The sequence below is a fragment of the Halichoerus grypus genome, chromosome 7 (assembly GCF_964656455.1).
Source record: "Halichoerus grypus chromosome 7, mHalGry1.hap1.1, whole genome shotgun sequence".
NCBI lineage: Eukaryota > Metazoa > Chordata > Mammalia > Carnivora > Phocidae > Halichoerus > Halichoerus grypus.
Genome location: NC_135718.1, coordinates 35,251,750 through 35,278,377, shown reverse-complemented (window position 1 = coordinate 35,278,377; position 26,628 = coordinate 35,251,750). Strand labels below are relative to the sequence as shown.

Here is a 26,628-nt window from a genome sequence, read left to right as displayed (position 1 = left end):
CAGCCTACAGCACCCAGAAAGCCAGGAGCTCTGAAATCCTGCTCATTTGAAACCTCGTCATTGAACATTTCATAAACACTACCGCTCAATAGGTATTTAATGAGTGAATTCCATAAATGTAAAACCTCCCAAACCTCTGATGCTTCTGTCATCTGCTCCTGCATCTAGGCATCCAGGTTTTAGAAATTAGAAACGTATTTGGTTTCAGAGCCTTGCCTAGGTGCCTAAAAGAGCTAATAAATAATCGTTATTTTGGCCTTACAGGACTGATTTAAACACATACCTTCCAAGGAAGTAGAAACATTATTCTTTTTGTCTAGATTCATATTGCCATTTGGAAAACAGTTCTTCAGAGGCACCTGGGTGGCTTAGTCAGTTAAGTAAGTGTCTGACTCTTGATTTTGGCTCAGGTCATGATCTCAAGGTCGTGGGATTGAGCCCCGAGTTGGGCTCCACACTCAGCAGGGAATCTGCTTGAGATTCTCTCTCTCCCTCTCCCTCTGCCCCTCCTCATGCTTGCATTCTCTTCCTCTCTCTCTCAAATAAATAAATAAAGCTTAAAAAAAAGAAAGAAAGAAAGAAAAGAATTCTTCAGGTTCTTCTCCAGGTGATCCATTCATTCAATAAATTTTGATTATTAAGTGCCAGACACTGGGTGTGGCCATGGGTGGGCAACTCTACAGTAGTGAGTCAAAGGGACAAAACTTGTCTGCCCTTATGGAGCTCACATTCTAGTGAGTTAAGACAGCCAATAAATATATAACACATATAATTTGTCAGACAGTGAGAAATGCTGTGGAGAAAAATCAATCCAGAGAAGGGAATAGAAGTGTCAGAGCATATCACTGTACCTAGGTATGTTTCCATGGTTCCCATCTTCCCCAAGTAGAAGGCCTTACCATGGCCCAGAAGGCCCTGTGTGATCTGGCATCTCTTCTCCCTGACCTCAGCACCTTCTCAGTTCTCAGTCACTCTGGCCTCCTTACTGCTCCTTGGGCATCAGCATCATTCCTGTTGGTGGCCCTTCCATGTCTCTATTCATCACCGCTCTTCCTTCAAATAACCATAAAACTAACTCCTCATCTCTTTTTGGTCTTTACTCAGATGTCACCTTATTGGTAATGTCTCTCCTTGTTTTAAATCTTAGTCACCTCCTTACCTACCCCTTGCACTCCTTACTCTCCAGGAGGTCACAGCCCAGCAGAGGTGGTGACGAGACATGACCAGTTGGGCACCAGCATAGGCAGAACAACATCACAGGCTTCCTCTCCAGAGGCAGGTCTGCCTGTCGTTGGAGAGCCCTCTAACTTTCAGTGTTGTTGGGAGAATTCTCAGTAAAGGCCCTGCCTAGGGTCGGCACTGTGGGGACTCTCCCTGGCTTCTTCAGTAGCAGTGATCCAACCCTGAGCCTAATTAGTGGAAATTCCCAAGATGGTATTTGCTTTTGTCATACCGTGGCATAGTATCTCTTATGGACTAGATGTAGTCTCTTGAAATAGAGGGCCCTCTTTGAGATGGATTCTTTCTCCCCCATGATTTTTGACTGGGTGTGTTTGGTGTGTTTAGTCTGCTTCTCCTCCTTGGCAAGGCCATTCTTGTTTTGCTTCTCTCTCTCATTACCCACTGTGACTGCCTCATCTGAGGCCTCAGCTTCCAGTTTCACTGACTATGCTGACCTTTTATATATTTCTTGTTTCTGTTCAGAAACCGAAACTGCATCTCATACATGGCTGGCTTATATCTGCCTCATTCCCATTTTATTAAAAAAAAAAAAAAAAAAGCTTTTTTACCCCTTGTCTCTACCTATTCCTTACAGCATTAACAAGAACATCCCTGCTTCCACAGGCCAAGTTCAAGAGTCTGTGACTTTCGTGGCATAAACACCATTTAAAATGTGATTGTCACGGGTTGGGTTTCCTGGGAAGCCAACCCTGAGGTGTAGTTTAGCGTTCAGGATGTTTATTAGGGGGTGGGAAGAAAGCAAGAGAAAGGAGGAGAAGTCGAATTGTGGTACAGCCCCAGCGACGACCTTGGTTAGCTCCCCAGGCATCTCTGGAGCTAGAATGGCTCTTCAGAGTTGTCTTGAGTTGCGCTCGGATGGTCAGGCCATTACCCCCCCAGCATCCCTCAGTCATTGCCTGTTGGCCACCTTGGGAAAGTATGTGACCTTGAGCAAAGAGGGCCTCTGAAGCAGAGGTCATCCCTGTAGAAGCCAACACCAGCCCCAGCAAGTGTGGCCAGAGGACCTCCCCAAAGGGGGTGTCCGGGCAGTGCCTCTCAGCTTCTTCCACATTCATGTAGGCGCAGGGCAGCGATAGCTCCAAGATACGATGCAGTGCTTTCAGTAAGAAGTAACCTCCATTGTCATTTTTAGTTCGTGATTGAAATTTGCTTTATTTCACTGAAAGCATAGGCTGTTGGAGCCTGAAGAGGCCATAGAGATCCTCTCTCCAGCCCTCTTTATTTAGTGGATGGAGAAATGGAGTAATAAAGGAGAGGAAATCTGTTTGGTTTCCCCAGAAACATACCCTAAGACAAGGATTTGAAGAGTAAGTGGTTCATTTGAGAGGTTCTCCCCCAGAAATATCAGCCAAGAAGTGGGCAAGTAGGACAGGGAAGAGAAGGAAGCCAACAAAGGTGCATTTGCAAAAGAATTACTTCTGTGGGTACCTGGAGCTCAGTCCCCTGGGGGAACTCAGGAAAACAGTGCACACACTTTAAAGGGCAGAGAAGCTGGGATATGTGCCCAGCAGCTTGCCCCATCCACCCTTGGCTGAGGGCTGTTTCCTGGAGGCACTAACTTCCCTGCATTCCCAGCTCACTCGGTGAGTGGGGCCAGCCTGTTCCCAGAGCCAGAGTAAAAGTCACAGGTGGTCACAGAAAGCTGCCTGCCCCATGTAGAGGTGAGCCCTGAGGACATAGGAGGGAACGGGAGGCAGCAAGAGCAGAGATCTAGTCCCTCTTTTTGAGAAACAGTCTAATTGGCAGGCCAAGCACACATACATGGCTGAAAGAGCACAGACATTCACAGGCATTTGTAGCGTTTTGTGTGGACAATACTGTATTCAAAGCCAAGCATTGCACGTGTCAGTGCTGAGGTGCTGCTCTCTAAGGGCTACCTCAGAAGGAAAGATGGTTTTTGTTTTGTTTTTTCATTTTTAAGAACAAGTCTCAGTCAAAATTTTGAACATGGATTGATGTGGCCTGAGAGGCAAGGTAGCATACTGGTGTCGAGTGGGGGCCTTTGGAGGGGGCCGTCTGGTTTTTCATCCTGCCTCCATCACTCATTGGTCATTGGATGGTGGGCACATTAAGCCTCAGTTTCCTCCTGTATAAAATGGGGAGAGTAATAGAACCTAATTCATAGGAGTGTTGAGAGCACTCATGAAGTAATTGATGTAAAAACATTGAACCGAGTTGCCAGAAGAGAATGGTAAGGTAAGGTCAAGTGGGAAAATGATTAGGGCATGAGATTCAAGAAGCAAGAAGAGGAATGCTGTGAGGTACAACCTCTGGGATGCTGGGGGAAGTGATGGGGAAGGCTTTATAAAGTTGAAAAGGGCTGCCCACTCAGACTGAGTTCTCATGGGAGCCTGGGTCCCATCAGAATGAAAGTTTTTGGGGAAACCCAATATGTAAAAAATATAAACAGAGCTACTCGTTTGAAGGTGGAGCGGGGAAGCAGGGTCCTGTCTTCTCCCCTCCTCCCTCAACCACCACAACCCCTGAGGGAATTCTGAGAAACCCCAAAGCTGTGAGAACAAAAACAATTTCTAAAGAAGGATTTTTAAAAGCTACTGTAACACCTCATTTGTTCTGTATTGAGTTAGTTTTCCAGAAAAACACTTTTTTTAGAAACTCATCTTGGTTGAAATTTTGTTTAAGTGTGTCACTTTTTTGCCTTCTTAACAAGGCTGAATGAAAACCTTTTAATCTGTTCTTGATGATTTTTGATTATAGTAATGAACATTTAGTTATGGTTCTGTGCTTTAATGTGGTGAATTCCAACCTCAGAGGTTCTGAAGAGTTAGGACTGTTTACTTACTTACACTGTGCTTTTTAAATGTTATAAGAAGCAGCATGGCTTCAGGGAGGGTCTCAGAATTGGGAGCCAGACTATCCAGGTTTGTCCTTCAGCCTTGCATCTTATTAACATAATGACCTTGGGCAAGTACTTAACCTCTCTTTGCCTCAGTTTCTTCTTCTATAAGTTGGGAACACTCATCCTACTTAGCCTGGAGGGTTATTGTGAGAAATAGATAAGTTTTTGTACTCTTGCTGCTTAGAATAGTGCCTACATATAAAAAGTGTCATAGAAGTGCTGTTGTGATAATGATGATGGTGATGATTATATCTGTTTTTATTTTTATTTTTTTTAAAGATTTTATTTATTTATTTGACAGACAGAGACATAGTGAGAGAGGTCACACAAGCAAGGGGAGTGGGAGAGGGAGAAGCAGGCTTCCCGCTGAGCAGGGAGCCTGCTGCAGGGCTCGATCCCAGGACCCTGGGATCATGACCTGAGCGGAAGGCAGACACTCAACCAACTGAGCCATCCAGGCACCCCTATATCTGTTTTTATAATTCTTCCATCGTCTTCTTTGAGGTAGCTTAGTGGTTAAGCCTATAGGCTTGCAAGCTAAATAACCTGGACTTGTCTCCCACCACCATTGTGATTTGGGGAAGTTCACTAATTCTCTGTGATTCAGTTTATTCATCCGAAAAGTGGGACTAATAACACAAACTAGTTCACAAGATTGTTGTGAGGATTGAATAGGATAAAATTTGTAAAGCCCTTAGCACAGTATCTGGAACATTGTGCCATAGCCATCATTATTATTAATTATTAAGGTTCTAGATGAAGGATACTCTAACAGTAGTGTACTATAGAGCCAGAAGTTTTTACTATATTGACTCCTTCGAAGCCTTACAAGAAGTAGGTTCCTTCTTGTTACTTCATTGGTTTCAGTTAGTAGAAATTGTTTATCTTATTTAAACAATAAATGTTTTCAGTGTGCCTTTTAGCATTGGAGTAAGGAATGGATGGGCAGAGGGATTAACCATTGATGCTGTGTAATACAGTGTTTATTATCAAAAGCTGACTTAGAACTTTTAGATATATTTGTGTAGAAGGAATTAGATATTTTTTGATTAAAAGATTGACATATTAGTATTCATACAAAGGGATACTGTCAAAGGAAGAAAAATAGTAAAGAAATGTGTTGGTAGAAATGACTTAGACGCAACATGCAGTAGGCAGCAGATTTTCTGATATAGAATAGAGACCAAACATGTGATAAAAAGTAGGCAAACAGATAGTGATCTTGCAGCCTTGGTTGGGGGAGTGGGGAGAATGTTCAGCCACCAGCCACCAGTGTACCCCTTGGTACTTAGCATTTTGAGAGCTAAATTAGGTCTATAGAGCATGCCACTATCAAGACTAACTAACCCACGCATGAGGGTTTTGTATAGCCAATATTTTATTGCATATTCAAGTGTAAAGAAAAATTCACCAGTGCTTGAGAATAAGGCACAAGGATGATTGCACGTCCTTGCAATGTTATGCTGGAGCATTGTCAGACATACCCAGGCAAGGACCAATTAATTCTCTAGGGAAATGTATTTATTTATTTAACTTTATTTAACTTACTATTTGCTATTGATTGAGACCCAAATTTTATAAAGTTAGATGTTAATTGTAGATAACTTGCAAATTATTTGTGTCTGATGGAGAAGATAACCCCCCAAAGTTTAGAGTTTTATTGACCTATAGGACCAGTTTTATATCTAAACTAACAGTCTGTATTTTTAAGCTTACTGTGTTCTTTCATTGACTATATATACTTCAGTCTTTCCTATACTCACTGAACCAGATGTATCATCCTGCTGGTTTTCTCATTAACAATTTAAATAAATATTTGACACATGCTTAATTTATATTTGTATAAGAGTCATGTTTTTAACTTACTGAAAACTATATCCCAACAAACAACCTACCTGTTAATGGAAATTTCCTTTCTTACTGTTTTTTACTTCCCCTAACATTTTGTTTACTTTTCACTGTAATTTCAAAATTGGAATATATTTTATAGGTCTTTTATTTATTTTCATAAAGGCATTCTGTGAAGCACAGAAGCCAGTATAGGTAGTTAAAATTTTTAAACTTGATTTTTTAGGCTAAGTTGAATTGTGAACCTAATGATTGCAGTAAGATCCACATTTCCAAAATGTGTGTAAGTTAATGTAACAATTTTACACAGTTTTCATGTGATTGTACAACTAGTTGCCATTTGTTGTAGTTGATTGATTTGTGGAGCGTGACATCAAAGATTGTTAAAATGTTCCATTTTATGTAGCCAGAGCTACAAATGAGATAGTGATAAAATTTAGAGAATGTGTTTTTTAATAGTTACTTGCTTTTATAAAGAAATGTTTTAGAATTATGAATATAACGTTTAATTTGGATACAGTCCTGCGCACTCTTTACTCCTCATACAATATTCTGACAAGCCTTGTGATAGGGAAGAGAGGTATTTGTTAGGGATGTTTTAGACAGGATCCCAGAATTGGATCATAAATTTAACTTGTGACCTTTAAGGTCGCTTGGATTGTTAAAGTTATGTGATCCGAAGGTTTTCATGAAAAACTTCTTATATTAGTCGCTCCTCCTTTTGTTAGAAGTTTGCTTTCAACTGTCTTAGATACCTTAACTAATATTTACATGATAGGTATCTGTTTAATCTTTAATTCTTTGGGAATGGAAGCTCCATGAGGACAGGTCATGTCTGCTTAATTCACCATTGTGTTCAGGCATCTGTCACGGTACCTGGTATGCAATAGGCCCTCAGCAAAATATTCCGGGGTGAGTGGCTACATGCTTGCCTTCACTCTGTTATAAAACAAGGAACACATTTAGAACTTGATCATAGACAGATGATTTTGAATGCTGAATGTGGCTAGAGGTTTAGTTCAGGGCTTTCCCCAGTGGTAAGAATTGTGGAGACACAGCATATCCTTCAAGTTCTCTTGTTGTCTTCTGTCTCAAACTCATCCATTCTCCGCAGTGTTAGTTGTTGTTGTTGTTTAATTAGCCTGTTTGGAAATTACCAAAATGGGGAATAAATTGATAGCAAGTGGTAGAGCCATTTCTATCCAGACAAACCTTTGGTTCTCAAAAGTCTTAGAAGATGATAAACCTGAGAACTCCCAAAATGCTAAGAGAGATAACTCAGAGAATAAAAGCAATTAGTTGTACATAGCAAAAGATCCCCCACTCCCAATTCATTGTTGCTCTGTCCTTTTTCTCTCTCCTGTGTCTCCAGTTCTTTCCCCCTTTCTCTCTCCTCTGTCTCCAATTCCTTCTCCAATTCCTACTTCTGTTTCTTGTTCTGAAAATGAGTACTTTGGGTACCGATTTGGTGCTATGTAGCCCACCAAGTTTAAGAAATGTAATAAACTGCCTTTATCTGGGGATGGTATTAAAAGTTTCCTAAGTGTTCCAAGTTTTAGCTTCTTTCTCACAAATGCTAAAAATGAAGATTTTTGTAAAATTCAGAGCATGTATTCAGTGTGTTTAAATTGAATATATATATATGTAATTGAATATATTATGTATTCAATTTGTAATTTTTATCTGTATAAACAACTCCTTAAAATTTTGGGGGCAAACCAAATTCTAGGTAATACAGGTTTAGTATCCTCATCCTTCCAGTCCAGTGAGATTAGCTCTTTAAATACACTCATTTTTAAAGCATCAGATATATTTCTGTCTCTCACTAGAGTCACTAAATTGGGCAAAATCTTCATCTCCTTGATTCTCTGTGTCATCCATTCTTGAGCATGGTTGCTCTCAAATAGTTTGAAAGGATATTGTTGAGTTAATTTTCTTTTTTCTGAGTTTCCAAATTACAAAGAGCACATATCCACCCCCCCTGCCCAAATCAGCCTTCACCAACAGTATGTGGGTAAAAACATACCTGTGGTCCCAGAGAGCAATATTCCAAGTGACAATATTGTATCCAGAGTTCATTTATAAACTGATTGTCGTGAACCAAACTTAAGATACATTTTTTTCCTCTAAAAATTCTGTTATAAATGTTATAAATGATGGGTTTCACGTCTCCTATATGACGTGTGCGCTCAGCGTGCCGTGTTCTTCCCTGAGTTACTCACACAGTGTAGTCCTTCAGCTCATTCAGGTCTCTGCTCAGTGACACTGGGCTGCAGTCCTTACCTGACCACCCTGTTGGAAACAGCATTCCTGCAGTCTCTCTCAGCTTTCCTTTTCTTGATAGCACTTAATTGCTACCTGACGTTATTTATTTGTTTATTGTCTGTTTCCTTATACTCAGATGTAAGCTCCACGAGAACAGGGTCTTTGTCTGCTTCACCTTTCTATTTCGTGGGACAGTAACAGGCCATGGTACATCATAGAAGAATTATGAGGTGCATTTTCAAAGAATGGGCTTTTAGCCCAAAAAGCTGCTTTTTCCTAAAAATCTTTTAAAGAGGAATTTTTTTATCAGCCTGCCATTTGATTGTATTCAATTTCAAGACCATTTTGGGTGGAGAAAGGGTGAAGTTAATGATGGTATTCCGTACTCTTCTACTACAAGGTTGTGGTATGGGGACCATTTGGGATTGCATTATTTTTCTGTATTTCACTTTTTTTCCCCTAACTTTTTATTTTGACCAATTTGAAATCTACAGAAAAGTTGCTGTAATAGTTCAATGAACATCCATATACTTTTCACTTAGATTTACCATTTGTTAACATTTTGCCATATTTGTTTTATATCTCAATATACATATATTATTACAGTTCTCATGGAACTACTTAATATTTAAGAATAAGTTGCAGATACGACCTTTCACCTCTAAATGCTTCAGTTTGTATCACCTAAAAAGGAGATACAGTTACCATATTCAGGACAGTCACATTGATACAATATATCTAGTGTGCAGACCTGTCTCAATGAGCTCCTTTAGAACAATATACATATAACAATAGGAAAGAAGTCTTGATCCAGGAAACAGTCCCAAATCACAGATTACATTTAGTTAGGAGCTTCTTTTAACCTTTCTCAGTTTTCTGTGTCTTTCATGACATTAACATTTTTTAAAAGTACAGGCCATTTGTTCTGTAAAATGTCCCTCAATGTGGGCTTATTTTATATTTCCTCATAATTAGAGTCAGGTTATGCATTTTTGCAGCAGTATTATGCAGGTGATAGCGTATCCTCCTAAGTGTGTCACCCCAGCAGGTACGTGATGGCAGGTGGTCCCATTACTAATGACATTAAATTTGATCACATGATTTGGGTAATGTCCAACAGATTTCTCCACTGTAAAGATACTTTTTTCCCTTTGTAGTTCAGAAGTAATCTGTGGAGAAATACTGTAAAACTATGTAAAGATCCTACTGCTCAACAAACTTTCACCGAATGGTTTTAGGATCTCCAGAGACTCTTGCCTGAATCCATTACAATGACAGTGGTTGCAAATTGGTCATTTTCTGACTCTTTCATTCCTTATATATTTATAAATTGCAAATTCCATTGTATATTCCATTGTAAAGAAGGGCTTCCACTTTACCCATTTGTTTATTTCCTTATTACAAATATGGATTCATGGATTCATGGATTCTTTCCTTAAATTCATTGTGTTATAATCCATTACCGTCATTTATTTTGATGTTCAGATTGTCCTAGAATTGGCCTAACTGCACTGAGCCCTAGCATCTGGGGAGAGAAATATCGAATCCCAAGAGTAGGAAATATTTTTAGTACATTCACAGTGCTTCTGAAATTTTAATTGCATACAAATCACCTGCGGCCCCAGATTCTGCATTCCTAACAAGCTCCCTGGTGAAGCTGATGCTGATGGTCTGTGGACTGCAGGTGAAGTAGCAAAGGTGTAGGAGTCTGTAGGCTGATGTGGAAGACTTAAAATGCATCTTGCTCTACCTGTATTAGTATGAAAATTCACCTTAATAACATGGAAGAGACTGATTGTTTGAAGAGTGTATGAGCTCTGGTAGGCATGGGGAGAGAAGAGCTATACCCCAGCTGCTTGATTCCCAGAAATCATGATGATGTGGAACACCGTATTCCCCTCATTCATGCTTACTTTTGAATTTTCCTAGAGATCCTGACCTTTTAGGAAGCTGTCTTCAGCTCCAATACCCAGGATCAGGGGAAATCATGACAACCTCAGTGGAGGATGTGTCTCTATCTGTGTTCTCCATTAGTCAGACCAACTTTACTGATACCAAGGGAAGTTAGGGAGTTTGAACTCTCCTCCTCAAAAAAGAAATATTTATTTTTTTGCCCCACAAAAGTGATGAGTTTCCTGTCATTGGCAGATTTCAGTGGCTTTTGGTCAAATAATTTCCTTTTTCCCTTTCAAAGTTATTTTTAGACAGATAGTTGGCACTCTGGCCATCTGCAGTCTGCCACCACTACATTCATAAAAATTCCAATGTCCATGGAATTTTGTATTGCTTAGTCATCTTGTCTAATCTATTTACATTTTTATCAGTAATCCTTTTTTCCCTTGGCATAATTTCATTTACCCATCTGTCATCTGACTTTTCTATTTCCCCTTACTTCATCCTACTAAGAATGGATGGGATCTTCCCTATAGAAGAAGAGAGCTTTACATCGAGGGGACTCCTCTGTGGAGGTTATAGAGGGAGCATCAGAAATCAGAGGACAGCTAGTGTGATGGACTGTTTGTGCTACTAATCAGCATTGGGAAATGAGTGAGTGTGGAACCCATGGGCACATACCAACTCATTTAACAGAATCCAGAGGATTTCTAAAATGAATGTTTTGTTTCTGTTTGTTTTTATGTTTGTTTTAATCTCTACCATTTGCATCTTCTGTTTCTGGCATTTAAATAGATAGCTGATAACAGTATTAGACTGAAGTAAAGCTTGGGCAATTTCTGACTTATGAATGATTCACAAGTTCATATGCCCCAATCAGTACTCTCTATTAGCTCCCAATTCCTTTCAGAAGGCCAGCTCCCACTTCCCTGCTAAGGGATGCCGTCTTACTCTTACTGCAAAGGATCTACCTGCTCCTAGAGCCTCCATCTCTAACAAAGTGCTATATAGCCCTTGTGATCTCTTTCTTGGTCACAGCACATAATAACATGTTCATTGAATTATGTGGGGTTAGAAGGGATTTTATTCCCCTTCTCTGAGTAACATATGTTACAGAGGGTGTTTAATATGGCCGGCCACTCTATGAAAATATTATGTCTGAAAGCTAACCTGGAAATCTAGTAAGATACATAAGTAAATACTTTTTATGCTTTGTCTGTTAGAGGATGCAACCTGAAGATTTCTAATATCAAACTGTATAATTGGTTTAGCCTGGTAATAGATGGTTGTCCCTCAGAGGTTCAGTGGTTGCTATAGAAGCTCAGGGCCAGAAGAACTGTGCTCTGTGCAGGCCACTACTGGGGTACTCAGGGGCTTGGTCATGGCTGGGTGCCAAGGCCCTGTGGAAAGCAGAAAGACTTTCAGTGCCTCAAGTGCTAGACACCTGGTACCAATTAGACCACACCTGCTTTCTGCTGTTTGGCCTCTCCCTTTCTCTTTTCTGTGAGCTACTCTTTAAAAAAAATCGCTGAAAATCAGAAACGGTTCAGGTTCTGACTCAGATCTCTGTGTATCTTTATAACCTCTCAAAACTGTGTGAATTCTGGTGATGGTAGTAAGTAGGAGAAAAGTTTCACCTATTCTCTCATTCAAATGTAGAAGAATATCTCATTCTAACATTGAAAAATTCTCAGACAGGTGAGCTGCTTCACACACATACAAAAAAGCTCAGCAGGACTGTGGCAGCATCCTCCACAGCGCGCAGAACAGAGTGCAACATGTAGGTACTGGAAGTGCTTGTTAAATGATCCAAAGCAAAAAGCAAAATGGCAACGGAATGCCTTTTCATTTCCCATCTTATCAGCTTTTGCAAAACATCATTTTAATTCCAACAAACTTGGATCCCTCATTATATTTCCAATGCTGTATTTGAACATTGCTTGAATGTCTGTCCCTGGCTGTTTATGCACACACATATGCATACACTGATTTGCTGTATCCAAACGCAGAAATGCCTACTTAGTTCATGTGATTAGCTGGAAGAGTTGGTTGTTAGGTTGAAGAATACCCTGGAAGTTATATTGGCCTTTAATTTTACCCAAAAAGTCTTTATTTTTTATTTTTTAAGATTTTATTTATTTATTTGACAGAGAGAGAGAGATCACAAGTAGGCAGACAGGCAGGCAGAGGGAGAGGGAGAAGCAGGCTCCCTGCTGAGCACAGAGCCTGATGCTGATGCGGGACCCGATCCTGGGATCATGACCTGAGCCGAAGGCAGACGCTTAACCGACTGAGCCACCAGGGCGCCCTTACCCAAAAAGTCTTGAGATGATTTCTTAGAGTGTTACTTTATGACAGTGAGCTGCATTAATTTTACTTACTATGTTGCTAGAGAGGTTATTATAAATTCCCCCAGGGATGCCTGGTGGCTCAGTCGTTAAGCATCTGCCTTCGGCTCAGGTCATGATCCCAGGGTCCTGGGATCGAGTCCCGCATCGGGCTCCTTGCTCAGTGGGGAGCCTGCTTCTCCCTCTCCCTCTGCTGCTACCCCTGCTTGTGCTCTCTCTCTCTCTGACAAATAAATAAATAAAAATCTTTAAAAAAAAAAAAAATTCCCCCAACATTTACTAAGTATCCGCTAGGTTCACAAACCTGTGCTGGGCCCTATCTGTCCCTGCCTTCAGGTTATTTACCATCTTTCCTGATAGACTACAAAAACACAAAGCATGAATACTAATACTAAATCAGCTAAATACCAGGTGCATAGGGCTCCAGCAGTTCTCAGAAAAGAGAGACTCCAATGAGGTGGAAGGGTTAAAAGAAGGAACAGTTTGGAAAGATGTATCATTGCAATTGACCTTAATGGATGGTGAAAAGGAGGACAAAGAGGAGAGCTTTCCATTTAGTGGTGAACAATATAAGCAAAGGCTAGAGGTTGGCATTCACAGCGTTTTTGTGGGTCAGTGACAGCTTGGTCCAGTCGTGGTGTAGAGGTTCTAGGTTGGAAAGAGCGGAGATAAGGTGGTAAAGCTTGCTTGGTACCAAGTCCCAGAGGGGTTATGCTGCCACAGAGTGAAGTGGTCTGGAACGTGGTTGAGCAGCACCTGGACAGTCCTGGAGCCGCTCTGCTAAGTCCCACGCTTGCCTCCATCGGTCCTGAGCTTTGTGATCCTGGTTGTCCCACAAACTCCGTGCCACTGTTTCTTCATTTGTAACATAAGGACAGTGATTTTATTTATCTCATAGGGTCGCTGTTGGAGCAAAAGAAATAATAATCACACCAACTGTTTAGCATCATTCTGGGTACTTGGTAAGGCTCGTTGCATCATTAATTATTAGCAAGGGAGAGAAGGAGTGATAGCTATGCCTTAGAAAGCTGACTCTGATTCAGGATAAGCTGATTGAAGCTTGAGGAGGCTTTGTGGAGTTGCCTTTTGCCTGGATGGAGTTGAAGACAGAATTTTAGAGGTGTCACCACAATCTCCAGCCTCTGTAGGAAGGCACAGCAAAGGGTACAGGGTGATGTGTTGCACAAAGCTGTCCTGTTTCCATTACATCTCCATTTCACAGATTTTAGAAATGATCATGCTTGATAGTCACTCAGAAATGATTTGGTAAGCCTAATCAGCAGTGTTCCTTAATGGCGACAGAGAACTCAATGCCGGTCAGTTAGAGGAAGTGAATTGTTGAGCCAGAAGTAACTGGAAGTTTATTTGCTTCCTCTTTTTTTTGGTTAATATTTTATATTGTGTACCCAGAGGCTGCTGTGCTGACAGGGAGAAGATAGAGAATTGAATCTGAATAAATCAAAATGGAAAGTAACTCTGAATATCCCTACAAGAATTGCAGGGCCTAACTTCGATAACTCATGCATGCTAATTCTGTTTGTTGTACTTAACACTTTGGGTGGACAAGAAAATGGAAGGCAGCTCTCTATATAAAAACAGGAATTCTGTTTCATACCTTTCCTTGAAGTTGTTCTTTTAGCTATAAGATGTTTAGCTGGAAGTAAGTTTAATTCATCTAGTAGGAAGTTTGAATTTTTACTAAGCTTATCTTGATAAAAATAAAAAAAAAATAAGCTGCACTTCAGTCCTGTCTTCATGGTGGAAAGTTGTATGAAAAAAATTTTAAAGCATGAGCATTATGCTTCGTGAAGAAACAGCATCCTCAAAGGATAACTTTACAAAACATTTACATTTTTGTTTATCACAGTAAGTTTTACTTCCTAAGTGCTACTTGTCTATATTTTGACTCTGAATATTATAGATGCTCCCATATATGGTATGGAGTGTTCTTATATGCAATTTCAAAATGGTCTCAAGGGTCAAAGTTTACAAACGCTAATAGTTCTGGTATAGCGTTCCAAGTATAATGCAAAGCATGTACTGACATCAACAGTTGTTAATTCTTGGTGATATTTGTGGCTTATAAAACACAATAGAGATAATCAGTTAAAAGTGAGTGTGACTGTTATGTTTGAAGAAGCACCTCTCTCTAGTTCTTCATCGGTGTGGTCTTTAATATATACTATGCATATGTGTGTATATATATGTATACATTTATGTATATATGTATCAAGGAATCTCTGTAACTGTTTGGCCATGTGCAGCACAGTGTAGTTCTGTGCCAGGTATTGTCAGTATTAACCTGAATCACATTCCTTTGAATGGATCCAAAAGAATGTCTAGAATTAAGTACAATAGAAATTGATTTTAAAATAAGCATATTCTGGCTTATATACTTGGTAATTACATTAATACAAATGGATATTCACTACCCCTCCCTTTCTGTGTAGTTCAGTCAACCCCTGTCTGGATTCCTTCTCTTCCTGGTCGTCTTCAGACCCCAGTGTCATCATCCTGCCTTTTCTCTTAGCTCCTTTCTTCTACCCACTGTATCAACAATCCTTTACCCTTTTGGCCAGTCCATTTATCCATTTGTGCTGCTTCTCTACCAGCATGGCTGGCTGCAGATCAGTACCACTAGAAAGATGTTGTCCAATTCAACTAGGTTGTCAGTACTGCTGGGTTATTTTTAGTTTTAGTTTTGGATTTTTGTGGGAGGGGTTGTTTGTTTTTATTATGCTTGTGTATGTGCCTGGACAAATTCTCTCCCATTTCCCATAGCCATGATCCTAAATTTGATCAGTTTCCATAAATTCTTTAACGCAGAGGTAGTTGAGCTGTGGTTCCTTCTTCTTCCTTTTTTTTTTTTTTTTTTAAAGATTTTTATTTATTTATTTGACAGAGAGAGACACAGCAAGAGAGGGAACACAGGCTGGGGGAGTGGGAGAGGGAGAAGCAGGCTTCCCGCTGAGCAGGGAGCCCGATGTGGGGCTCGATCCAGGACCCTGGGATCATGACCTGAGCCGAAGGCAGACGCTTAACAACTGAGCCACCCAGGCGTCCCTGTGGTTCCTTCTTCTGACAGAAGCCTCCCTGGAGGGAATTTCCACTCCCCTGGCAGGTACAGTTCTGGTGCTATGGCTCCAGTCTCTGCCTGGGTCCGCACACGGCCATCTTCCCTCTGCATCTGTGTCTGCACAAGGTATTCTCCTTATCTTTCTCCTGTTCTTATAAGGACACTAGTCCTATTGGATTAAGAGCCCACTACTCCAGTATGACCTATTGCAACTTCATTATACCTGCAAAGACTTTATTTCCGAATAAAGTCACATTCACAGGTACAGGTTAGGACTTCAACATGTCTTTTTCAGGGACATAGTTCAACCCATAATAGGCATTTAGAATACATCTGTGTAATATTTAACATGTGATACTTAACATGTGTGTTAAGGGTTTGTGTTTAATGTTGCATATTAAGATAATGAAGTTAATGAACCAAGTACAGAAGTGTGAAACATTCACATGGTTGTTGAGTATGGGTATCATATCACACATGTCAACTTTTAAAAGTTAGATTCTGTTTATTCAGTTTTATTAATGACTGGTTTATTATTGGATACTTCTAAAGTGATTTAATTTACATAACATAAAGCCTTCATGTAAGCGTTCATGCCTATGCTTATAAATTCAGTTTCTAATTACAGAAATTCTTTCCTTTTCTAGCAGAAATGAGTACTCCACTTAAAACTTCAGACTTCATTGGTAAAAAAATGATTAAAGAATAAATTGTTCAGGAAATACTATAAAGGAAACAGTGATCTACTAATTTATAATTATCAAGTTCCAATTAACTTCCTTGTCAGTATTTGTGATAAGCATCATCCTTCTAAAATTTTTAGGAAGTGAAGTACCACTGTAAGTTGTTCAAATCAAGAACAACAATTCTTGACAAAACTTACCTTTTAAAAGCACAAGTGAGGACATGTAATTACCTCTCTTCTTTGGATTTTTCTGCAGTTTTCTTAATTTAGTAAATTAAAATGCCAGTATTCAAATGATCTAATACCAAAGCCTTTTCTTTTGTAATTCAGCAGTATAGTAGTGAATGGACCTCAGTTATGATGACTTATGTGAAAAGTACTTTGAAACTCTTTTACCCTTTCCACAGATTCTTCTTGATTTGCCTATAACAGTTATCCAGAAAGCTGGAAGGGAAGAATATCATTATGACCTGTCAGCTGCATCATGGGAATAGAAGCATCCCTCCTTCTCCTCAGGCTGTCAGACCAGATCTAGTTCCCACAGCTCTAGTATCCTCATTTTAAATATGCCCTCTCTTGTTGGAGCTGCTGTTCTTCAAAGGAAACAGGGTGGGGAACCCTTACCACCCTGCCCTTCATGGCCTCTTCTCAGACCAGAATCCAGGCTGCTGAAGCTGGCCACAGGGGGACTGGAGGTGACATATACACATATTCCAGCATGACTTCCCCAGGTCAGGCCAGCTTGTAGTGCTGTCTCCAAGTATGTAAGCAGATAGCTTACCCCTTGAAGCCCTGTGTTTTCTCTTAGATCAGCACTCTAGAATCCCAGATGGAATGGGGAAATATTTTCTCTTTAAATGCCACTGGGACTATATGGTGTCTTGAAGTCGGAGGTGAGAGACTAAGTCCGTTCTTCAGCAACCAGGAGAGAATGTTTTTATTTAATACTCCTTTTCTCTTTGTTGGTAGACTTTCTCCGTTGTGACATAGGAAACAGATCAGATTGTGGCAACCCTTTACAAAACATAGAGATAGTTTCTAACTCTCTGAGCTATTTGATGATGATGGTGGTGGTGGTGGTGGTGGTGGTGGTGGTGATGATGATGATGGTGCCACCACCACCTTTTACTAGTAAAGCCACTGTATTCTACTCATTGCCTGGAAAATAGAAATCATAAAGTTACAGTGTTACACTGACAAGAGCTTATTGGAATTGTAGAAGTTTTCAACCCTGGGACACAGGAAAGTTTTTAATTGATATCGTCTATACATGTTCACAGAGATATGCTTTAGATCAGGAATTGGCAAACAATAGCCTAAGGGCCAAATCTGGTTTGCTGCCTGTTTCTTAAAAAAAGTTTTATTGGAACACAGCTATATCCATTTGTTCATGTGTTGTTTTTGGCAGATTTACCCTATAAGAGCAGAGTGGAGTTACAACAGAAACCATAGAGTCCACAAAGCCTAAAATATTTACCATCTAAGCCATTACAGATAAATTTTGCCAACGCTTGCTCTAGGTAATGCTTCCAAATTGTACAACCATATAATTGAAGAACTTTAAGGGCCATTAGAGATTATGTAACCCAAGTCTAAAACAATGCTCTAGATGGGTAGACCAGGGCTCATGAAGTGCTTTGCCAATGGTCTTAACTGTTTGCTGTGATTTTCTTTTCCTTTTTAAAAAAGGAAGATTTTTCCCATGACATTTTTATCATGGCAACATATACATAACATAAATTTTACCATGTTAACCATGTTTAAGTGTATAGTTCCGTGGCATTAAATACATTCATATTGTTGTACAATCATCTCCACCATCTATCTTCAGAACTTTTTCACCTTCCCAAACTGAACCTCTGTACCCATTAACCTAACTCTCCACTCCTCCTCCCCCCCTAGTCCCTGGCAACCACCATTGTACTTTTTGTCTCTATGAATTTGACTACTCTAGATACTTCATATGAGTAGAATCATACAGTAGTTGTCCTTTTGTAACAAGCTTATCCATAACTTTTTTTAATTGAAGGAAATGTGCTTTACAGAAACAAGAAAATTCTTATCCCTGACTTATTTACCACTTGACTTGGCCCAAGGTAAGCTGATCAACTTTAATGTCCTCAGCTCTTAAAATGGTGCATTTTAGTATCTTTCTCTAAAGAATTCAATACAGTGTCATGGTATTAGTCAGCTGTAGTAAAAAAGAAAGATCTTAAAATTTATAGTAGAATAGTCACAAATATTAATTTTGCAGTTTAGGTATTTGCTTCCAGCATTTTGGTATAAGGGAACACAAATGAATACTCAGTAACTTTGTGGGCATTGGAATCAGAGTCAAAGGTGACGGATGATAATCCAGGTCTCATGAACCACTGATGGGTAGGATCAGAGCATACTTCTCTGGTGACTAGTTCAGAGTTTGCCAAATTCAGTGTCTCCCTGTCCTAGACAGTGCTGCCTATGCACAGCTCACATCTTGCCCTTTGCTCATCATTCTTTTTCTATTTACATAAAGCTACTCCAGATGGGGTAAAATATAATTGATTATGTTTTAGTTTACTAACTGTCACATTTCAGTTCTGCCCCTCCAAGACTATACCCAGGTCACTCAATTGGAATTTTGAGTGTTCATAAAACTCTTTAGACTTTGGTGTACATCCTATTCCTTGATTTTATCTTGAGTAATTTGTGATTTTCATATTTTACTCATTTGCCTCTTAGAGAGTAACCTTATTTTAAAATTCTTAGAGGGCAAGGAAGGGCAACTGGCAGCAAAGTTAGGTGACTAAGTGTTGCTTCCACATACATCCTCAGAGCAAGTAGATCATACTAAGGCATTTGTCCTAAGTATTTGTTTGTCATTAGGTCTTAAATTATGTCTTCTGTTTTATTGCTGTTTTGTCCAAATAGTAGGGAAGGGTACAGATATGAAATTCTTAAAATTAACTCAGTGTTTGTTTGCTTACTGTGTATTAAGTGCATTGCTGGTATTATCTCCTACAATCCCCTTAAAAACTCCTGAAATATGTACTTTTATTATATCCATTTAAGCGATGAGGAAACTGAGACACAGAATAGTTCTTTGCCCTATGACATATAGCCAGTAAGAGATTGTGCCCGGGGCACCTGGGTGTCTCAGTGGGTTAAGCATCTGCCTTCAGCTCAGGTCATGGCTCCAGGGTCCTGGGATCAAGTCCCGCATGGGGTGGGGGGTGGGGGGGTCCCTGCTCAGGAGAGAGTCTGCTTCTCCCTCTGCCCCTTCCCCCTGCTCCTGATCTCAATCTCTCTCTCTCATATGCTCTCTTTCTCTCTCAAATAAATAAATACAATCTTTAAAAAAAAAGAGAGAGAGATTATACCAGAATTTGAATGCTGGCAGTCTTGACTGCAAAGTCAGATTTCACTTATTTGCTTGTTCGTCTGTTCATTCATTTATTCCAACAAATATTTAATGAGATCCTGTTATGTTTTAGGATTGATTCAAGGATAGAGCAGTAATGATAAATCATGGAGCTTTTGCTGTTAACCACTTTTCTATGAACCGTCTTGTATTCTTCTTCATCATCTAGTCTCAGATGCTTGGATGCTAGTGCTTTTTTCAGCTTCTCATCAAGAAGCTATTAGGAGGTTTTGGTAAGTGGTGGGAGCTTTTCCAGTGAGCTAGGATAACCCCTTTCAGCAGACACAAATGAAGAAACCATTGAAGACAAATGTTGTTTCTTTCTTCTTGAACTATCGCAGACAAGTTATCATAGCTTCTGAAACTTCTGTAGGGTTTATCCTGAAGGCCAAGAATTAAGAGTATCTACCTTAATGTCGCCCTGGTTTAATTTAGGCCAGTGTTCTCTTAGTTTTCCTGCAAACCTGGACACAAAGTAATCAGTATCTTAGTCATTAAGTCTGAATAGTTGAAGACAGTATGAACACACTAATTTGCTTTTTGTTTTCAAGGGTGTTTTTTGTTTTGTTTTGTTTTGTTTTTGGTCCAAGACAGAATTGTGAAGTACAAGAGAGAAGGTTGTCTTTGGTGGTTTGCTTTCCTCCTCTTTGAGTTACACTCCCCTTCCTCCTGCTGCTTCCCCCACCTCCCAGCCAGCAAAGTATTAGAGTTAATATCCTGCTAAAGTGTGAAGTCATAACTAAAGCCTCCTGTCCTTCCCTGGCCTTTCTCCCTTCCTTTGGACTAAGAAGTCTACTAATCCTGGTGAGCTAGGAACCCATAACTCAAGTGATGGCTCATGAGGACTTGACTGTGACGCCGCCTGGAGATTTTGCATTTTAATGGAAAACATTACGTTTCTGCTACCCCTTCACTGGAGAGGAGTAAATAAAGATTTAACACACACTTCTGCACTGTTGAACTAACCCAAATTATTACACATTTGGGGTGAATTAGTTTTCTTTGTGTGTCTTTGAATTGTTTAGTGTGAAATATTTAGGCTTTCCCATCTTGTTTTTAAAAATTGGGTGTGATAAATATTGAGTTCAGAGGAAGAAATACTTTGTGACCATTGCATGCCTTACTTTATACTGTGTCCTAGATCCATTGCCTTGCCTGGAGTGTCTCATTCATCCTGTAAACTATCTCAGCATCCAGGACCTCTGCTGGGTAGTACAGGATTACCAGGTACTATTCAACTGCTGGTGGTCCGCAAGATTGCCACTTATACCTTATATTTTTACAGTCCTTTACAGTTTATAATTTAAGAAACATTTTTTCACTTATCCTCTCATTTAATCTTCTATATGTTCATTATAATAACACACAAATATAGAAAGAAAAGACCAGTGATTACGGTAACATTAATCTCAGTTTTCTTTTTCTTTTCTTTTTTTTTTTAAAGATTTTATTTATTTATTTGACAGAGAGAGAGACAGCAAGAGAGGGAACACAAGTAGGGAGAGAGGGAGAGGGACAAGCAGGCTTCCCGCTGAGCAGGGAGCCCGATGCGGGGCTCGATCCCAGGACCCTGGGATCATGACCTGAGCCGAAGGCAGACACTTAACAACTGAGCCACCCAGGTGCCCCTAATTTCAGTTTTCATAGGAAGAAAATGAAGCCAAGGGAAGTTAGGTGACTTGCCCTGACTGCAAACCAGGTTCTCTTGCTAGGTCCAGTGACCCTTCCTCTAAACCACAGCTACCTGTAAAATGAGGACTTTTTCAAATCATGTGCCTAGACTCCTCTGGTATTTGAAATTTTATGTCACTAAAGTTTTATATTGCACTTGCCCCATTTGAATTTCATATCATTTTTTTGGTAGGGCTTTTTTCCCTAACTTTTCTATAATCACTCCTAACTTAGAATCATCTACATTCAGATTTGATGAACTATTCTTAGTTTCTGCATGTCAGTCATTTGTCCATTGGTGATCCTGAAGGATTTAATCTGAACTCCCAAAATAACAATTGTGGTTTTGTCATGTTTTAAAGTATCCATAGCCCTGATGATTGGAGTAAATGCAGTTTTTTTCTTATAGTCTGTACCTATTTTAGTTACATTCTCTGTTCTTCCAGTATAAATGGAACTTGCTCCAGCCAACTGTTGAAATCACAGTTAAGAAAATACAGCTAGTTTTTTCTGCCTCTCAAAAGAGGGGGGAAAAAAACAAGTTTTGTTTGTCTTTTTAGCATAATGTATTTAAGGCACTTTACAATATTTATTTAGCTAGTTGCACAGTCTTTCATAGACTAATCTTGTCCCTATACCTAACGCTATTTATCTGTACTCACTTTTAGGTATATTGACTTAATTTCTCTTTTTTTTTTTTCTGGCTTTCTCATTTATTTTTCATATCCATAGCTTTTAGTATTTTGCCTTGCAGCCTTTATTACTGGCAGAGTCTTAAGCATGCAGGACTAATTTCCGGACCACCAATAGCACTCCTTCTTTCAGCTGGGTTTTTGTCACTTAACACTTTATTAATAAATTTGGTGTATTGCTCCATAATTGTTTCTTGTGGATAAGTCTCTATTCCCTGTTGTGATTTTAATTAGTAGTCTTAGATGGCAAGGATTATGCCTAACATATCTTTGGAAAGATCCCTCCAAGAAGAAACCAGAGAAAGAATACACAGAATATGTCTTAGAGTGCGTGCAAATGTCCAGCTTTCAGTCAGTATTTATTTGAATCCTTACCATTTTGCCATCCATTCTGCTAGTGAAGCACAATCAAGCAATGGGTCCCCTGGGCTTACACACTAGTAGGAGGTTAACCAGTTAATTCAAGACAGTGTGATGTGGGACTTGAGAGAATAAGTTGAGTTGTAATGTATGTATGTGGTATATGTATATCAAGGAAGCTCTTCAACACCGTCAAGGTGTCTGGGAAAGTAGCCTTTGATATCGTCTGATACCTGAAGGATAAACAAGAGTTGACCAGATTTAGCAAGGGTGGGGAGGGGTGAGGGAATTGGGACAGGACGCTCATTTGAAGGAAATAAGACCCATCTTTCTAGCTAGAGGGTAAAAATGTATATTGGTGCTACAGCATAGAGTTCAAGGGAGAGGCTGTAGAAGTGATGGGGATCTGTAATGGGCTTATTAAGTGTTTGGGTGTTAGCCTAAGAACAGGGTTTTGTTTTTTTTTTTTTTAAGATTTTATTTATTTATTTGACAGAGAGAGACACAGCAAGAGAGGGAACACAAGCAGGGGGAGTGGGAGAGGGAGAAGCTGGCTTCCCGCCAAGCAGGGAGCCCGATGCGGGGCTCGATCCCAGGACCGTGGGATTGTGACCTGAGCCGAAGGCAGACGCTTAACGACTGAGCCACCCAGCTGCCCCTGAACAGGGTTTTTTTTAAGCTGCGGAGCAGCATGATCCAATTTGTAGTTAGTCCTCTGGCTATGCTGTGGGGAATGGTTTGACAGATAAGAGCTTTAGCTAAAAATTCATTGAAGTAATGGAGGGTAGAGATGATAGTAATCTCAACCAGAGTAGGTTAAGTGGAAGGATTCAAGAGACATTGTCCTTGAGAATTATTGATTGCAGGGGAGGGTGCATTAAAAGAAAAAGAGACATGGCTGAGGTTGATTAGAGGTCCTTCGGTTCTGTTCCCTTCTCATTCCTCCATCACTGATTTTAGGTAGTCATAGATTTTGAGCTGTAATATCCATGGCTATAAAATAAATACATTTGGGCCCAGGGGGACACTTTAAATTTTAATATTTTCTAAAATCTCTCTAGGAAGACTTTAGATTACAGAGGAAAGTTTTATGTTAGAGATATTCTATATAAAAAGATTAAATAGCATACTGAGGTATATAAAATAATTTACAATAATGAAAAAGCCATCTCATTTAATATCCCAGGGGAAATGTAAAGTTCTAACCCTATTTTTAAGCATTATGCTATTAAACATCAGTTCATTGATAATATATTTATTAGCCAAGGACAGAATGTGAACTTTTCAGTATAGAATTATCCATCCATTACCCAGCTTTAACTGAAATAAAAATCTAGACATAAACTATAAAGTAATGAAAGTGTTTGTTAGGTATACAGATAGTTCCAAGTAGTTTCAAGGGTTATCAAGAGCCATTTGTGGTTCCCTGGGAGAGTCTGGATCAATGATCAAATGAAACCAGTTACTGCTTTGGGATTACGCTTCTTTGGTAGGAACTCACCAGTGGCAGTTCCCTCCTAAATACCATATAGGCAGTTATTTCCCTCTCTCCCTTCACCCATTCTTCTCTCCCTTTGTTCCTTGTTTTCTTTCAAGTTAATTTGTTTCTTACCAAACCTCCCTTAAAATCTTGGACTTATGAAGTTCCCTTGAGAAGCGTAAATGATATGGAACTGGTACCTTTGTTTTGGTCTTGGCTTTACCAAAAGCAGGTCTGTGATTATGAACTTGCCACTTCTCAGGATCTTGGTTTCTACATTTGTAAAATGAGAAGGCTGAAGTAGATTCGTGATAAGGGGAATCCCAGCGATGATTCTTTTATCTGCCTTTTTTTTCCCGAGTCCTGTATATCCAGTTGCTTCCAGGCCTTTGTTTATTTGAGGGTCCCACTCATACTTGAGATTTGTTATCAGAGCCACCCTCTCAGATTCAGCCTTCTATGGTTTGTTGCAGCCCCACCGTCAGAACCAAAGGACTAAAAGGTGAGTTACTGGAAAGCATTCCCAGGTGGGGTGGTTGCTGAAGAGGGAAAAGGAGAAACCACTGAACAATTTACTACAGATTGTGCTACCTCCAGGGACACGAGGCACACATTTCCTTGCAAAGGTTGTAATTCTCTCTCCCACCCCCAAGTCCACCATTTGCAGTTTGGGTTACAGCAGTGCCACCTCTACACCTATCCTCAGGTCCTGCTCTAGCATATTCCTCACCCCTCCTTCCATTGCTAAGGAAAGCCTTCCTAATATCCATCCTCAAGCTCATTTCCTCAGGGAATGCTGATTAGCCCCACTTACTATCCATCACCAATCACATTTAAGCCCCCCTCTTTGTTAAGTGTTATTCTTTAAAATAGGTTCAGATGCAAAATAGGAAAATGCCAATTTATAATAGTATATACAGTAGTGTCTTCCATTGTTTGAAACAGGGTGACTTTCCACATATCGATCTGTTTAGTCTCCGAGATGAAAGATCCGAAATTACCCTTCACCTATAAAGTCATTTAACCAAACTTGTTTTCTGTGCACATTGTGATTAACTTGACTTATTGAAGCCGATCCTAGCTTAGAAATTGGCATGTATGCTCTTGCAAAATGGTTCTTATAAGGACTATAAAAATGTGGTCCTTGAAAGCTGTTTGAGAAAATGTATTGCTCTTGCTGTGATATTAGCAATGGTATTTTTTAAATGTTATGTCCCCTCTACATAAGTTTAAGTATAAATTGGATATTTTTTAAAACCTGTCTTTCTCTACTTCTTTGATGTATTCAAATTTGAAATAGATCTTGGAACAACTGTATGTTTGCTGGACTAGTGGTTGTTGGGTTTGTTGGTTTACCACTAGAACCATCTCCACAATCTATCCCTCTGATAATAAGGACCGTGGCTCCTGTCAATAGGACATAAAACAAATACTTTGCATCAGTCCCCCACCCCACCCCCAGTACTGTCAGTTCCCCAGCCCCCACTGCTCTCACTTCTGCAGAAGCAAAGATGATGTAATTACAACACCTTTTCCTCTAATACATAAATTGAAACCACCCTTTACTGATTCCCTTTGGGATGTTTGTTTTAACTTTTGTTTTACTGGTGGAGACCACACCGATTTGCCTGCTACCCTAGGATTACTTGATTGCAGTCTTCTAAGAAGCAAAGAACCGGGTCTAATTTAATGTTTAGCAAAATAGTGGTTGTGGTAGAAATTTGTAAGTTTTGGGAATGCAGTAGAATAGGATTGAATGACGTTAAGGAATCCTTTAATGCATGCTTTTGAATAAATCTTAGCAGTGAATGGTCTCTTGTAGATCTCAGAGCCGCTAGAAAGAGAATTGGGGTGTTTGTTTTGAACCTTGCAAATAGTAATAACTCTTTACCTTTCTACTCATACCCCCACCCCCACCACGCTTCTGCTTGCTTACAGTTGTCAACGATACCCACCCCAGAGTAGCAAGTTTGTTAGTGATTTTTACATAAGGTGCAAATCAAGGAATGTCTTCGTCCCCGCTGCGCGCAGATGGGACTAGCTTGGGGAAGACGCAGCTGAGCAGTTTCTCAGGGTGACTCATTATCAACACTGACCGTTGCTTTTAAATCCACCAGGGAAAATGTACCAGACATTGTTATGATGAAAACAACCGGGAGGGGTGGTGGTGAGGAGAAGAACCGAGATAAAATTTGGCCAAGGCTACGTGTCGCCCTGAAGCCACGGCAGCGGGGCGGGCGGGGCGGCCAAGGCACCTGCGAGGAGCGCGGGCAGGCGGGCGTGGCCTGCGGGCGTGGCGCCGGGGGCGTGGCCGGGGGCGTGACCGGCCGGCGGCGCCGGCGGTTAGAAGGGGGTGGAGTTGCCCTTGGAGGCGGCACCGGTCCTGGGCCCCGAGGCCCGCCGCGCCCTATCGGGCCCGAGCCGAGTGGCCCCGCGGAGCCGGCGCGCTCCCGCCTGCAGGGGGAGGGCGGACGGGGCGCGGGGACCGGCCAGGCCGCGGCGGGCGCTGTTTCTCTTTCACTTTCCTTCCCTCTGCGGCCGGCGCGCTGGCGGGCGAGGAGCGGCGGTGGCGGCGGCGGCGGCGGCGGCCGCGGGGTAGGTACCGAGCGGGCTTGAGAGGCGGCGGAGGGGCCCCGGCCGCCCCCGCACTCCCCGCCCAAGTTTGCGCCCCGGGCGGGAGCGGCACCTCCAAGCACCTGCCGCGGCCGGCCTTGCCTGGAGCTGGGAGAGCCCCTTGGAGACGGGGACGGGGGTGGCCGGGGGTGGATCTGGGGGCTTCGGAGCCGCGTCCTGCCCTCGGGCGCGGAG

At 40.7% G+C, this 26,628-nt stretch overlaps 1 protein-coding gene across 8 annotated transcripts in view; it reads left to right on the top strand.

Moving 5' to 3' along the window:
* The window catches only part of PCGF5 (polycomb group ring finger 5), a 114,865-nt gene that overhangs the window by 20,333 nt on the left and 67,904 nt on the right, over positions 1–26,628 (top strand). Inside the window, exon 1 of one of the 8 annotated variants that reach the window (XM_078077380.1) lies at positions 24,188–24,322. The exons of 6 other annotated variants lie outside the window; for them this stretch is intronic. The gene's annotated coding sequence lies outside the window, so the exon portion shown is untranslated. Of the gene's footprint in view, positions 1–24,187; positions 24,323–26,259; positions 26,416–26,628 lie in introns of those variants that run through there. One more of the 8 variants, XM_036117150.2, reaches the window with a different exon arrangement.